This window comes from Herpailurus yagouaroundi, unplaced genomic scaffold (genome assembly GCF_014898765.1).
Source record: "Herpailurus yagouaroundi ecotype Mexico unplaced genomic scaffold, PumYag 29, whole genome shotgun sequence".
In the NCBI taxonomy this organism is placed as follows: Eukaryota; Metazoa; Chordata; class Mammalia; order Carnivora; family Felidae; genus Herpailurus; species Herpailurus yagouaroundi.
Window position 1 is genome coordinate 4051600 of NW_024412377.1, and position 15888 is coordinate 4067487.

Consider the following 15888-nt stretch of genomic DNA (forward strand, 5'->3'; position numbering starts at 1 on the left):
GCCCCTGGGAAATTTCCTAACTTCTAATACTTCGTGACCTTGGGATCTGGAGGCTGTTTTCTTTGTCCTTTTTTTTTTTTTCATTCCCATTATTCCTCTATCAGCACTCATGACCCTTACTGATGCCATTTGGGACATTTTTTGCCATTCACTCTAATTTATTCTGAGAACCAGATTCAGCTTAAGTTAAATTAAAAAAAAAAAAAAAAGCAGCTATTGTACCAAGAGGGCGAAATAAGTGGTTTCTGCTTTTCATTTTGTGGATTTCAGCACATTAGCAGTTCTAGCAGAAGGGAAGATTTGCAACTCTGTTGTTTTGATGGTGATGATGGTGGTCATGATCATACAATGGTAATATCTAGCACTCTACTGAGCATTTTATATAGATCATTTTATTTTATTTTTTTAATTTTTTTAACCTTTTATTTTTTTTATTTTTGAGACAGAGAGAGACAGAGCATGAATGGGGGAGGGGCAGAGAGAGAGGGAGACACAGAATGGGAAGCAGGCTCCAGGCTCTGAGCCATCAGCCCAGAGCCTGACGCGGGGCTCGAACTCACGGACCGCGAGATCGTGACCTGAGCTGAAGTCGGACGCTTAACCGACTGCGCCACCCAGGCACCCCATATAGATCATTTTATTTATTCTTCATAACCCTAAGAGGAAGCTACTATAATTTGAACCATACATGGCCAAATGTGAGCCAGAAGGTTTTCCCTAAAGACAAAATTGGGAGGCAGGATAATTCCAGTTGGTAGAGGATGCTGATACTGTTTTTCCCCCAAGTTCCACATTAGCGCGTGAGTGTTGAAATCAATTAGATACTCCATTCATTCTATTAGGTTCACATGTCAAAGAGAGGGAATGCCTTATGCAATAAAAAATAGAAATTGTCTCATGTTTTTACACTAAGAACTATTGAGAAACCCTAAGATAGTTCTTCTGTTTTCTTTTCTATGCAACGTTTGTGGATCTATCTAGAATTCTGTGTAATCAACCTGTGACCAAGATTTGAAAAGCAACAAGATAAGATTATACTCATATGGCCTACAGATTGGCATATGAGCCAATCGGGAAATGCAAGCATGCAGTTAACTTTCATAATCAAGTTTCTGTGAAAAACATGACACAAATTCAAGAGAGGGCAGGATAACATTGCAGAATTAGGGATGGATAGAGTGAGGCATCTAACTCTTTAGCAAGTCATACAAACAGAGGAACATAAACTGTTAAGACTTCGTACCTGTTTTTACCCTGCTAGTTCTTCTAGCACCCATGGGAGGCCTGATGTCTCATAGCCCTGTGTAAAAATTAATGACATCCAGCTGAAGTCCAAGTTTGTCTTAAACGCCCCAGAGAGAAATGAGCTGTGCTCAAGGATGCTCTTCTAATTGTGATGATCCAGGAAACAAAGTCTTGCCTGGCAGGAAGTCATAGTGCACGTGGACCTGAAATACCTACTTCCAGTTCTGATCCAGAAAGACCGAGAACTGGGATGCTGTCCAGCAGCAAAGAGCATCTGAAATAAGCAAATAGGAAGCAGATTTTGTCAGGAAACTAAGTAAAAATATCTTACAATTCTCTGCTATGGAAGATAGAGCTAAGAGAGGACACGATGTGGGTCGATACAAGTTTGAATGGACATGGTGAGTGAATGCCCGGGACAGCAGGACCCCTGTTAACCTCCTTAACCTTCTAAAAGTGGCGGTACTGTGGCTCAAACAGGTCTTCTGAGAAGAGGGTCCCAAGAGGGGGTTGAACATGCAAGAACTTTTTTAGGGGAAATATCTGTGAGAGGAAATGAGGAGGGAACCAGAAAAGGCTGGAAGAACCATCCAGAAAGGTGCGGGTCTGACACCAGAAGAAAGAAGGAAGGAAGGAAGGAAGTGAGCTCTAGATCTGTGCTGACCCAGATGGTGAACGCTGGATACTTGAAATGTGACTAGTGCAGCCGAGGAACTGAAATTACTGTATTTTAATCCATTTAAAGTGAATGGTGGGGGTGCCTGGGTGGTTTGGTCGGTTAAGTGTCCGACTTAGGCTCAGGTCACGATCTCACGGTTTGTGAGTTCGAGCCCCACGTCGGGCTCTGTGCTGACAGCTCAGAGCCTGGAGCCTGCTTCCCATTCTGTGTCTCCCTCTCTCTCTGCCCCTCCCCCACTTGCACTGTCTCTATCTCTCATAAATAAATAAACTCTAAAATTTTTTTTTTAATAAATAAAGTGAATTCATCTGGAAATCGCCTCATGCCGCCAGTGGCATTGGAGCCCTCGAGGATGGAGGAATGATGACTCAGAAGGAGCATGAGTCCTGGAATGCCCAGTGGAGCAGAGCTGCCCCACCACACTGGACTACTTACCTTGGACTTATGGAATAAGAGAGAGAAAAAAGTCAATATCTTTAGGACAGGTAGGGTAATGTGGCATCATATTAATAGCAGTGATCTGAAGGTGGATGTCTCAGCTCGAGCAGAGAACAAATTTGCCCTTGTTCCACCTTTTTTGGTCTATGCAGGTCCTCAACAGATTGGATGATACCCACCCACATTGATGACGGTGGTCTTCCCTCAGGCTACCAACTCAAATGCCCGTCTCTTCTGGAGATACCCTCACAGGCACACCAAGAAATAATGTCTTACCAGCTATCTGGGCACCTCTTAGCCATCAGGTTAACACATACAATTAATCATCATGGGCACATCATGGGCACATCATGGGCAGGGAGATATGAGATTCCTGATACATTTTTGCCATATTCTCCTTTCTCACCACAGGGCAAGGCAGAACACTTTGGGGAAACATGTCTGCCAAAGTTCCTGCCCCCTGCTAACTCGCATTCCAGTGGGGAAGATTGGTAAGTGGTGCCATCCATACTCGGAGAAGGAGGGCCAACTGGCGTCTTGGATTTGTCAGTGCACATGGGCTGCTCCCTAGAAACCCCAGTAATATACTAGTCTCCAGCAGAGGAGCCCTGAGAAGGAGGCCTGAGATCCAGCCTCGGTGCGGGCAAGCTAACCAGTGGCGGACTAGGATATGGGGGGTACACAGCCCACCTGTCTTCTTCAGATGAGGCTTGGAGGTAGGCCGCATACCCGTGTCCGCATTTACAGGTCTAGCAAATCCTTGGCACACAATACCTGTCTGTTGCTTGAGCTTATGGGCTGGTCATCCCTCTTGCGTCTTGGGATGGAAGAGTCTAGAGAGTCGGAAGGAGCGGTTCCAACCCAACACTCGGCCAGCTTTCAAAGCCTTCACGTTCGTTATTGCCATCCCTGTGAAAGAGTTAAAGACTCACTCTAAAGGTTGAGAAGTCTCGTCTTTGGGGCCCTGGGGAAGCAGGGGCATCTGGTCTCCCGGAGCAAAGCCTTCCCATGGGGAAGAAGTGACGTGTGTGCACTTTAGGGGGAGAGGCAGGCTGAGGGGCGGGGGAAGAAGCTATTTGCAAGGGAATTTGAAAGCTTTTCCTGCTACTTTACCTTCTCAACACCAAATAAAATGGTTCCTTGCAAGGACTGCTGTTTCCCGGGGACAGTTTGGAAACCTGTTGCTACAAACAGTGGCTCAGAACCATGCAGACTCGTTCTCTTCAATTCTGGAGGGCAGCCCTCGGACACAAACCTGAGGGGGCCAAAACCTAGGCATTAAGGGACTGCATTCCTCCTGGACACTCCAGGGCAGAACTTGAAGTCTTGCTTTTTCCAGCTCCCAGAGGCTGTCCACATTTTTGAGCTCACAGCTTGTCCCTCAGCCTCAGATCCAGCAGCTACGTCACACTGACCTCTGCTTCTGTCCTCACACCTCCTTCCACGCCTCTGAGCCCCCTGCCTCCTGCTCTCACGTTTTAGAACCCGGTGATTGCACTGAGCCCACCTGGAGAATCCGAGCTACTCCTCCAACTGTGAGATCCACTGATGAGCAACGCTGTTCCCATCTGCTATCTTAATTCCCCCTCGCCACACAACCTAACATACAAATCGGAGATACCTTTGCAGGGGAGCAGTATTCTGCTACCAGGGAAACACTATGGGCACACAGTAGGTGGGGGACCAAGGATGCAAACAACTGTGAGACTGTCCCCCACAAGGAAGGGTTTTCCTCCCAGAATACCACCAGTACCCTCTTGAGAAACATAGCTAGAGCCTTGTTCATCCAAGATGCTTCGTGCTTGGCAGTGCAGAGAAGGAGGGGGTGGCTTAGCTGGGCATGTCAAGGTGCCCTCCATATTTGTAATTACGGCATCGAAGAAAGAATGAGAGTGGAAGAGGAAGAGACACCGAGAGAAAGAGAAACGAGATGAACATCTATACAGGTAGTCTGCCATCGTCTCATGGAGAGGCTGCAAAACTGGACTTAACGATTCCCAGACTTGCCCGCAGAAGACAACGTCCCACCCATGAAAAGAGGTCACAGGAGAGATCAACTGGAAATGGAGTTCAGCAGGGAGAAGGGTGGCGTGCCTGTGGCATCCACCCTGCGGGGCAGCCCTGAGCGGGGATAGAGCGTTAGAGCTGTGGACAGCTTCCCACGCCATCCGCATCGGCTGGAGCGGCCAAGCCTTCCAGAACAAGACAGAGCAGGGGCTTCTGGGCTCAGGAGCGGGTTCTGGGACTCCTGCCTAGAAGCTCCTTCTGCAGCCCAGCTGTAGATTCCGTGCACCACACTCCCTGCTTTCAGTCACTTTCCGTGCTCGCCGGCTGGAGGAAATTCACGGTGGAGCCCCCACGGGGAGGTCTCCAGCAGAGGACCCTTGCACCTGTATCCACGGGCATCTGGAAGACAGAAAGAATGCCCAATTCGGGGACGTGAGAGTACAGCACATGACAATAATCAGCCCCTCATTACTCCCAGGAGATCACTGACAGAGTTTACCCGGGAAAAAGAGCAGCCGACAACCAAGAAAAAATAAGACTTGCAACCAAATTATTTGTACTTTTCAGCTTTTGCCGTGGCAATAAGCAGCCTCGACATGTCAATGGCTTGCGCCAGAAACAGTTATTTCCTGCTGATGAGACACGAGGCAGGGACGGGGCAGCCATGACTTGGCTTCACTTGGCTCTTTTGGGCTCTGCTTGGCACAACTCCGGTCTTGTTCCAGAACCCGGGCTAAAAAGGTAGTGCATTCTGGGACGTGCTGTACCTACGGTGGAAGGCGGGAGACCTAGAGCCTGGGCCACACCACAGGATCACATGCGAAGCCTCTGCTCAGCCGTGGCAAATGTCTGGTCACTCACATCCCAGTAACCAGAGCATCTTACAGCCCAGCCAAGCCCAGTGAAGGGAGTGCACATGCCTCCCAGGAGGCTGCTCTGGGAGGAAATGTGGTGGTGAGGGGGATGCATCATTCTTTATAGAGACGAACTAAGGGTTAGGAACAATAGTCCGACTAGTCCTCAGTCACTGTTGCAAGATTGGATACCATCCACCCCACGGCCCTACATGCCTGTTAATTCCCCCTAAGTTGGAAGGATCAGACCTTCCCATTAGTCCAGGAGAGCCCTGTTTACCCTGGTTGTACCTAAGTCTCACTCAGTTGAGCACTGGTCCCAGATAGAAGTGCCTCAGGTTGGATAATACACAACAGAGTCTCTTCCTCGTAGCCACATCCTTTACCTCTTAGCTATAGATTCTTCTCATCAGCAGGTTGGGGGGGGGGGTGGTCTTTTGTGAGGTAATATCCAGACTGTGGGAGGACATCCTTGCTGCAGTTCTGAGGCAGCAGAAGGGGGGGGGGGGCAGGGGCGGGGGGGAGCCATGGGCCCTGGGGCCTCCTGTCATCTACTAGTTAGGACCCAAGGCAAGGAGCTTAGCCTCTCTGACCCTCAGTTTTGTCCCCTGAAAACTGGAATTAGGCTACACGACAAAGATGTCTTGAGGATCACCTGTGAGCTAGGAATGAAGCCCCACATTCCTCATACACAAATTCCAAATCCTAACATGCCTAAAAGCCTAAGGGTGTGGTCATTTCATTTAGCAGCAGGATCTGAACTGTTGGAGGGTCCGTTATAATCTTTTTTAATATGAGTGAGCTTGTATGTTGTTTATAAATTTCTCTTAAAAAATACAAATGGGGGCGCCTGGGTGGCTCAGTCAGTTGAGCCTCCAACTTTGGCTCAGGTCATGATTTCATAGTTCATGGGATCGAGCCCCATATGGGGCTCTGTGCTGTCAGAGTCTGCTTGGGATTTTCACTCTGTCCTCTCTCTCTGACCGCCCCCAACTTGGTCTTTCTCTCTCTCAAAATAAATAAATAAACTTAAAAAAAAAAATACAAATGAAGTTGACGCCCAGGTGCTATACCAGACCTAACATAATATCCTATGTTTACGCCATTGTACCCATTGTATTAGGGCTCTCCAGAGAAATAGAATTGATAGGATGGATGGATGGAGTGATAGATGATGATAGCTAGACAGAGTTTATTTTAAAGAATTGGCTCATGTAATTGCAGAAGCTAGCAAGTCCAAAATCTGCAGGTAGACCAGTAGGCTGGAGACCAGAGAAGCGTTCGTGCTGTAGTTTAGGTCCAACAGCTGTTTGATGACAGCATTCCCTCTTCTTCTGAAAACAGTCTTTTTCTCTTAAGGATTTCAATGGATTGGATCAAGCCCATCCACATAATGGATGTACTCAAGGTCTGTTGTACTCAAGGTCTGTTGAACCTGTTGTACTCAAGGTCTACTAAATTAGATGTTCGTTTCATCTAAAACTGTTCTCACAGAAGCACCTAGAACAGTGTTTGACAGAATATCGGGGCACCATTGGCGCAGCCGAGGTGACACATAAAATTAACCATCACAGCCATGTTCCTTTATAAAATCAGAAAAATGGAATGTTGATGTAGGTCTGGGGCCACCTCAAGGTCAATTGGTTCTGTCCAGCAGGAGCAGGTCCCGGCAGAGCACCGTGAGAGGGGGGAGAAGAACACATCCATATCCAAGCCATTTAGGATGTCCCTGACTGTGCCCTGAGTTCATTCCCTGCTACCCCGAGACCCCAATATCACCACTCTTGTCAGCACCCCTGCAATTCGAGGAAGTGGGGTCTCCAGAAAGCGTTAAAAAATCCATGGGCAGGAATTCTGACCTGAGATATTTCACTTGGAGCATCGCTGTGGGAGCTTCAAGCATTTGGGCATCTGACATTGGACCAACATCAATCAGAGTTTAAGGAACCCACTCGAGGTGGGGGCTTGTGTCCACTTGCCTGTAAGCGAGGATGGCCAGGCCACGACTGCGTGTGGGATTTGCCCAGACTCAAATGTTCGCTAATTTTGTTTGCATTGTATGGCTTTTTACTCCCATCACTTCAACGCATTCTTATTATGTGAAGTAAATGCCAGTCGCCAAGAGACAGCTCATCCTGCTGTCCTTCACTGCCTGGCTCTCACCAGCGGGAGTCAGGACGTACCCTGGGCACTGAGGCTGGCTCACAGCACCTCCTCCTCACATGGGACAGTGTCCCTCCCCACATGGACAGGGCCGCCTCCCCACATTGGACAATATTCCTAATGCCTGGAAACATTCGGCAGTAGCTGCCCTGGTAGTTAAGAGTTGGCCATTCTCTCATTTCAATACCATACCTTCTCCAAATCTTGGATAAAGATCTAATAATTTGTTAGCCATGTAAAATTGCTTTTAAAAAATCATTAAAATAGTGTCATGGGTCTACTCGTGGTGTCTGCTCTGCTGAATTATGTATGTATATTCACGGCAAGAACATCATCACGCAGGAGCTGTGATTTCTTAGCCTTCACTCTTTACATGTTAATCTCCAGTCTGTTGATCTGAGTAGAATATATTTCACCAGCATTATCATTGCAGAAATTATCCAGCTTTGGTTCTGATTGAAAGTATAAATAACATTTCTTTGCATAATCACGCCAGCAAATTGAACTAAGAAATGCCTGGCCACTAAATTCTCAAAGGACTTTTGTACTTAACTCATAAACCACTCTGATCGATAATCCATTCCAAGGTATATATTTTATTTTGGCTTCTGTAATCATTGCTGGCTTTTAAAAGTCCATATTTTGGGAATAGCATATGAATTCCCATTTCTTGAGAGGGCGAATTAACACTTCTCAAAGCTTAACACTATTTATAGATTCTAAATTGGGGACCGGGACTTTTTTTAAGTTAACAGTATTAAGGAACCCCTCTATGGCAGGCCTTTTTACATATGTTCCTGTCATTAAGTTTGGAAATCTGTTTTTCCTTTTATTATTACTTCTTGTGCAGCTTCTTGGCCTCATTCTTCTATTCGCTTTCCTCTGTAACGTCTTCTTTCTTGATGGGATCCCTCTGAATGTAAACAGCGTTGTCTCCACACACAGATTTGCCAGAAGCTCTTTGTAAGCCCAGGGGTTGTAAGACTCACGGCTGATGAGTTCTGCATTCAGGTGCCCCGGGGAGCCCTGGTGTCAGCTTCCTCGGACGTGAGTCGGACACAGTTCTGAAGAGTCCCCTCAGGGCATGACCTGTGTGTGCGTGTGGAGACATGATGTGAGGGTGTGTGAATGTGGGTATATGTGAATGTGTGTGTATGCATGTGTGTATCTGTGAGTCTGTGTGAGACAGTACAAGAGAGCATGTATGCATGTAGATGGGAATGCGTGTGTGTGTGTGTGTGATGCGTGTGTGTGTGTGTGTGTGTGTGTGTGTGTGTGTGTTGGTGGGGATGTCCAGAGTGGAGAAAGCCACCGAACACTCGCGTGAGAAATAATCTTTTATTTCTTAATTTTCTTAATTAAAAATAACCCTTAATTTTAGGGTTAGCTTTTCCTCACTCAGCTACAGGGTGACGAGCCCAGTCAGACACTAAAAATCAAAGCCTCTGAGGCCGGGGGTGAGGGTCAGAAAGGCTAGAAATCTCCCAGTGTGGGGGCTGGAAACAGGACATGAAATTCTGACCAAAACACAGGTCGTAACAGAATCTCTAGTACAGGGCAGAGAATCCCACATCTGCTCCCCTACCCAACCCAGGGCAACCTGGTAAAGGCCTTCTTGTTTTTTTAAGTTATTGAACACACTTTTTTTTTTTTTTTTTTTTTTACGATTGCTACCCAATAATGCAATGCACAGAAAAAATACTCAAATAGTACAAGCGGACTTATAGAGTGGCAGTCCCCCGCCCCGTGCTTCCCAACTCCCTCCCTGTGGTCCTTCCCTCTTCTAGACGTTACCCCCGTATCTCTATGAAATGTGCTCTGCTTGGCATTATTTCATTTGTCATCTTCAGTGTCACGTGTCAGTGTTTTCCGCTGCGATCAGAGGGTTTAGCTTAAGTTTGCCTTACCACCGCTCCCAACCAAGCGCATCACTATTTTTAGTTTTCCTATTGTTTCCTTTGTAACCCTGAGGAATTTGCTCGCACTTCATGCTCCGTCTGGTACAAACCACTCACCCGGACTCTGAGGCGGCGGTGGCTTGTCCCCTACCCCAGGAGCCCTTCGGGGCTTCATTGACTTCATCTGCAGAGTTGGTTCCCAATGTTATACAGCAGCAGTGATTATCCGCCCCAGACTCAGAAATCATGTTTACATGCAGCCGGGTGGTGTGCTTTGATATCCTTTTTTGCTCTACTGTTCACTGCACTCTCTCTGGAGTTTCAAACGCCTTGAACCCTTTGCCTTCTTTGTGTCTTTTCCCTTCTTGTTTCCCTCAAACTCTCCAGCAGTCGAGCTCTGTGGTCACATCCTCCTTCCGCCCAGGCACACCCTCCAGGGGCTCTTCAGCCTCCTGCTCCTGACTGCCCTGGGGCTGCCCTGCTGGGGGGCAGGACCCTCTGTCCTCTGGCCCTGCTGTCTTCCTTCCCCGCTTGATTCAGGCTCAAGGAGCTCTCAGTGAAAGAACACTGGTAGATAACATTTGGGAGTCCTTCCACATCTGCAACTTTTTCCGCCCTGCCTTCTCACTTTCTACTTTGATAGTTTGGCTGGGTAGAGAAATTCCAGTCACCTTCCATCAGATTGGTAGTGTTTTAGCATCCACCATGGATAAGAAGAGATCTTATTTCAAACCCGTTTATGTTCCTAGGAAGAACTTTTCTGCACCCTTGGTTTCCTGAAAATGGGTCTGGGTATAGGTCTCCCCACTCGTGGCACTGAGAAACCAACCAATGGGCTGCTTCAGTCTGAACACTCCTGTCTTTATTCTGGACAATTCTCAATCTCTATTTTTCATATAACTTCACTCTATTTTCTTTTATTGATTCCTACTAGTCACATATTGAAACTCATACATTCTTCCTTCAGGTCTTTTGGGGTTTTTTTCCTCTTATATATTTTACCTCTTTTTTCTTATTCTCCTGACAAGATGATCTCTATTTTGTCCCCCTACCCTTCCCTGATTTTTGAAATTTCTCAACAATTATTTCTCACTTTAAAAGCTTTTCCTTATCCTCTGATTGCTCCCTCTTCCTGTAAAACCTTTCTCTTGCTTAGCAGAAGCAACATATATGTGTGTGTGTATATATATACACACACACACATGCATATATACACACACACACACATATATATTGAATCTATGAGCATACAAAATGGTGGGGGGGGTTCTTTTCACACACAAAGAAGTGTTCTTTTATTCCTTGTATTATCTCTGTTTGCTTTCATATATGTCTTTTGCTATTTCTTCCTTTTCCTGTTCATCTGCCTTGGTCTTTCTAGCCACTGGCAGAGGCTGCCACATCACTTGGTCCCTACTCACCCATTCCCAATTAAGTACAAAGCTGCCTCGAAGCTCATTATACGTGGGGGGCACTTCCTCATGCTGGGGATGGGCCCCAAATGCAAGAAGGCAGAGTCTGCTGCTTGGGAAACCAGTTCCCACAACTAACTAGCTGGAGTTCTCTTCAGACATTTCAGTGAGTGTCTTCAGAAAATAATGCGACTTGGAAAAAGGGATGTCGATGAGGTAATGGAGACTTGTTTTATGTGTGCTGTCGTTATTGTTGCTAACTAGGAGATAAATTCTTTTTGTGATGGGGTAGTCTTCCTGGGAGACAGAGGAGGATCTGACCCTTACGAAAGTACAGCATGTCCAGCAACCACGTCAACATCCCTTACAGTAAGGAGGGAGGAGATTGAACCAGATATTTCTCTGCAGTTAACAAAACCAGTGGAATTCAAGCCCAGCCCGCAAGCCCGTCTGGATTTCCCAGCTCACGATGCAGCTGAAACCTCACTGGGATCCCTGATGGGGACGAAAACCACAGCACTCTTAGCATGAAAAGATTTGAACCCAAATGAAACAGAACTCTTTAATTATATCAAAATGGGGATGTAGACTGTCCTCAAACGCATTCTCTGCTACTTACGGCTTCCTTTGCTTCCTTATATCCACATTCCTCAAATTATGTGTAAAACCAGACTGCTTTCCTTGTTGGTGTGCAATCTTAGAGATGGGAGTGACTTCGTAGTCACTGATTTAAGCTCTAATCTCAGAGATGAAGAAAAGGAACCCCAAGGAAGTTTCCAAAGTGCAATACCAAGGTCATACAACCAGCTGGTGGGAGAGGATGTTAATTAATGATTTTTGTCATTATTCTGGTAGTGATAACTAACTTGGAGTGCTTCTTAAGATCTTAAAGATGGGCATGTCCTCAACCCCGCTGCTCTGAGAAATTATTATTTTCATACTCTTTTCTCAGAAATGCACTCCAGATTCTGACACTTTATGTATCCTACCTTCTATTACGAACATTCCTCTACTTGGTTTTCAGTGATATACACTGGGGAAAAAAGACAATGCTTCCAGGATATAATTTAATTTAATTTAATTTGGGGAGATTACCCTTCCTTTGGAGTATTTTCATGGAACTCTGTGGTGCACGTTTACATGGGGCATTTGTTCCGCAAATGAGTTGAAAATTTTGTTGATTTTAAAATACTGTTCATCAGGCTGCAGAATCTCAATGACAAGCATTTGTTCCCCAAACCATCTGGTGCATTCACATCAGGTTCCATTTCCAGACACCGGGCACCTTGCCATTGTCCCATTCGGATACAGGTGGTTTCAGAGCAGGACTGCGTTAGCGAAAGGTAATGAGCAAAGCTGCTTGCGATAACAGATCTTTTGGTAGATTTATTTCTGCCCAACATTCTTAGGACGCGGTTGGATATTGACAAACTGTGAGAGAGAAATTTCCAGGTAAAGGAAAAGGATCTTTGAGAGTTCCAGGGTTTGGGAGTGGAGCTGGGGGGTCCAAACCGTCCAGAGGCCGTTTCTGAGGCCAGCAGCAGACTGTACAAATGGGGACCCCACCGCTGTGCTTTCCAACACCCTCGTTAGCTGTGGCCTCGGTGAGTCACCTGTCTTCCTTTGGGCTTTGGGTTGTGCATTTGTGAAGGGCAGGGGACAGGGGAGACGCCCAGGGATTGTTACAGCCTCAGGATTTCATGCTTCTATGTCACAAATAAAAAAAAAATTTCTGGAATGTGGCTCAAAAACAAGCCATTTAAAGTCTCTCTGTCTCTGACTGCAGAACATTTAACAGAGGCCTGCAGAGTTCTTTACCGACGAGCTGAGTGTATTTCAGGTCACACCAAGGTTGAAAACGCAGCATGTCTCGGTGACAAGTGCCTTAGAGATCTTTTGAAGGCATTCATGTCTGCTTCAGTGTTTCTCTAGCCCAGGGTCATATTTTATCTTGAATTGTGATGTTGACGTCGAATTATAAATACTGCAAGTGTTAATACGCATGTTCAGTTACATAACACAAGTGGATAACATTGTTTAAGTGAGTAAGTTCAATTAAAAAAAAAAAAAGCCTCCTGTGTGACCCATGGACATTCTCATCAGCATTTGAGGCTGACCTGTGACTTATGTGTGTGGCACCAGCACCGAAAGCAGCATAATCAACTTTGTAATAAACCCGATTCCTCAGCCCCCGTCACCGCCGGCCGTGACAAAGGGCGTGCACAAACACAACTCGTGCCCGCTCCCTGGAGCTGGGGGCCCGCCCCTGGAGGTCACATCGCTGGGGCCACCTCAGTCCTTGGCGAGGACACTCCCAAAGAGGCAGTGTGGCACCTGTGTCCTGCTCTCTCACGGTGCCAGTGGTTACAGGAATGCCTGTTCGAAGCCAGGGCTTCCTTGGAAAAACACAGGTCAAACCAAAGCCAGCTGCTCTTTGGACAGTGACCTGGTGCAACGTGACAACCGACAATGGCAAAGGCAGGCAGGAGCCCGGGACACCAGAGTGATGGGCCCCACGCGTTCTCTGCATCTTGTAAACCCTCCCCGACCTTCATTTCCACCTGTGTTCACGGGATTCTGTTTTCAAGAAGGACGTGGGTCTGGAAAGAAAAGAGCATTTACTTTAACGTCAGCCCAGAAAACCCTTGGGAAGGAGCCAGTGGTCATGCGGAAGAAGGGCGTGGGTTTTCAGGTGGCGGAATCAATAAAATCCAGAGCACAGATTTCCCAGCCGGCTCGGCCCTGCACCCTCCCGCCCCCCTGGGCTGCTGCCTTTCTGCTCCGTCTCCCGGACAAAGCGGTCACGGTCACGGAGGTGGGAGGGAAGAAGGCTACACCCCGGCTGCCCCATAGAACAGGAAAAGAGAGTAATGAGGTCCCGAGGATGAAATAAGTAAGCCCCTCCGCCCCTGGACTCTAACTTCAGACATTGGGCAGATGTGTTTCTTCTCGCCATCAGGGTGGCCCCTTTGAGGGTTTCACGTGACCACATCTCAGAGGGACTTCTCTCAATATTCCAATTCCAGAGCAGGCTGACTTGAAAAAACAATATTAGCCCAGACTGGCAGTGTGGATCCAGCAGGAGGGAACAGACCCACAGTGTCGGTCTCTTTAGGGTTATATGATGACAGAATGTCCAAATGTCGCCAGCCCCCAAGGAGCATCGAGGCACAAACCCTCCCTCCTGACCTCAGGACATCACCACCTTGCGACAAACAGGGACAAGAGCAGATGGCAGCTCAGTGCTGGGAGGACTCTCCCAAGAAAGTACCCGCCTTGCTTCCCTTTCCCCTGCGAGACGCCCCGCAGGACCCCGTAAAGGTACAAAGTGCTTCGTCTCCTCCCCAGAGGCTCAACAGGAAGTAAAGATCACAAGAAAAGGCCGCTCCATCAAGAGATCTTAAGTCAGAGCAACAAAGTCCTAAGCTCCCAGGGCAGAGCTCAGTTTATAACTTCTGGACCCCGGCCCGGGTTTTGATAGCACCGTCGATATTCCCGTGAGAAAACTTAATAGGAAAAAAAAATGCACCGAGAAGGTTGGGTTTTCAATGCGATTGCTCCCAATGTGCGTGACCGAAACAATTGATAAAGACGTCGAGTGAGTTTGGATGGTCACCCGCACGCACCCAGGACCTGGACAGCCCTTGAGAGACATAGGCTCTGTTCATAAAGAGCACTCAAGGGTTAAGACATAATAAACGATCTGCGCAAGCAGTCATTTGAAAGTGACAACCGAGACCTAAGAGGAGCTTAACAATATGTGTGTGACAGATAAGTTTGAATATGCAGGATTGGAAAGATAATGTTTCTCATGTGCTTCTTTAATTATAGCTTTGGAAGAGAAGGTTGTCAGTTACGCCTTCCTGGAGGAAACTGTCTTGCGATGTCTCCGTGAATTACAGCTGTCTGTGTATTGTTGAGAAGGTTCCCAGTCCCCCGGCCTTGTGGTAGGTAGGTCCCTGGCTGGGGCACTTTATCCACAGGTTGGTCAGTGCAGTTCTCCAAAAAGGGGTGACGTCAACAGGCCATCCACTTGGACTCACGAATCCCCTGTTAGCCTCCACGAGAAACCCCATCAGCATAAGCGCCACGTCACCTCCACGGCACTGGCCCCCTGGACACCCGATACCAAAGTCCATCATGGCCATTAATCTTATTGATGGAGAGCTGTGTGAGTCACCGATGGCTTTGTCATCTGTCGTTTGCAAAGGGGTAAGTTCAGGGAACAGTTGGACTCACATGTCAGAAAGGCCCTGACTAGGTAGAATTCCAAATGATATGCATAAATACTTCCCCCTCCAGCCGGTGAGCTTACCACCACCCTTATCCCCCCGGAGTGTGGGCTTGACCTCATGACTCACTTCCAAAAGACAGAGGATAGAAAGGAGTGAGTAACGTGACATCGGACCCTCCACCTGAACCAAACGGTCAAAGTGATCGCGCGCAGTGACGTCACGTGCGCATCGTGTGCCCCTGATACGACGCCATCCAAGGGAACTTCACCTTCCTGGTATTCTTTCCAAAAAGTCCCTGAGCCCCTGTGTCAACATGAGAAAAGTCTCAGAGAAGCCACATTGTGGGGCATTCTACAACACTGAATAACACTCCTCAGAACCATCAAAAATGACAAAGACTGAGAAACCATCACAGACCAGAGGAAACTGGGGAGGCAGGATGCTACATGCAGTGTGCTTCCCGGGATAGGGTCCTGGACCATAGAAAGGTCACGCGTGGGGGAACTTGGGAAATCCAAACAAGGGCTGGTGTCCGGTCGGCAGCAATGCGGTGCCGTGAATCTCCGACACACCACGGCCATGCAGGATGGCATCAGGGCGGACCGGGTAAGGGGGACACAGGAACGGGGCGGGGACCAGGCGCAGGTGAGAGAGGCATCTGGATGCAAATTTATGGAGGCGCTCGCTCTCAGGACGTTGCACGTGCTGGCCCTGCATGACCCTGGGTGGGGACTCTGTGCTACACTTGCAGCTTTTCTGTGAATCTAAAATTATGCCAAAATCAAACATTTATGAAAGAGAAAGATTCTGTTTGGAATCTTGCAATATCCTCATTAGCATACAGAACTGCGGTGTTCCTGGCAAGGGAAAGGGAGAGTCTGGCACGAGCAGGAAGGGGGCCGTGACCATGGGGGTCAGCCTATCATACCTGCTTTCCAGGTGCGTGTGGATCTGCCA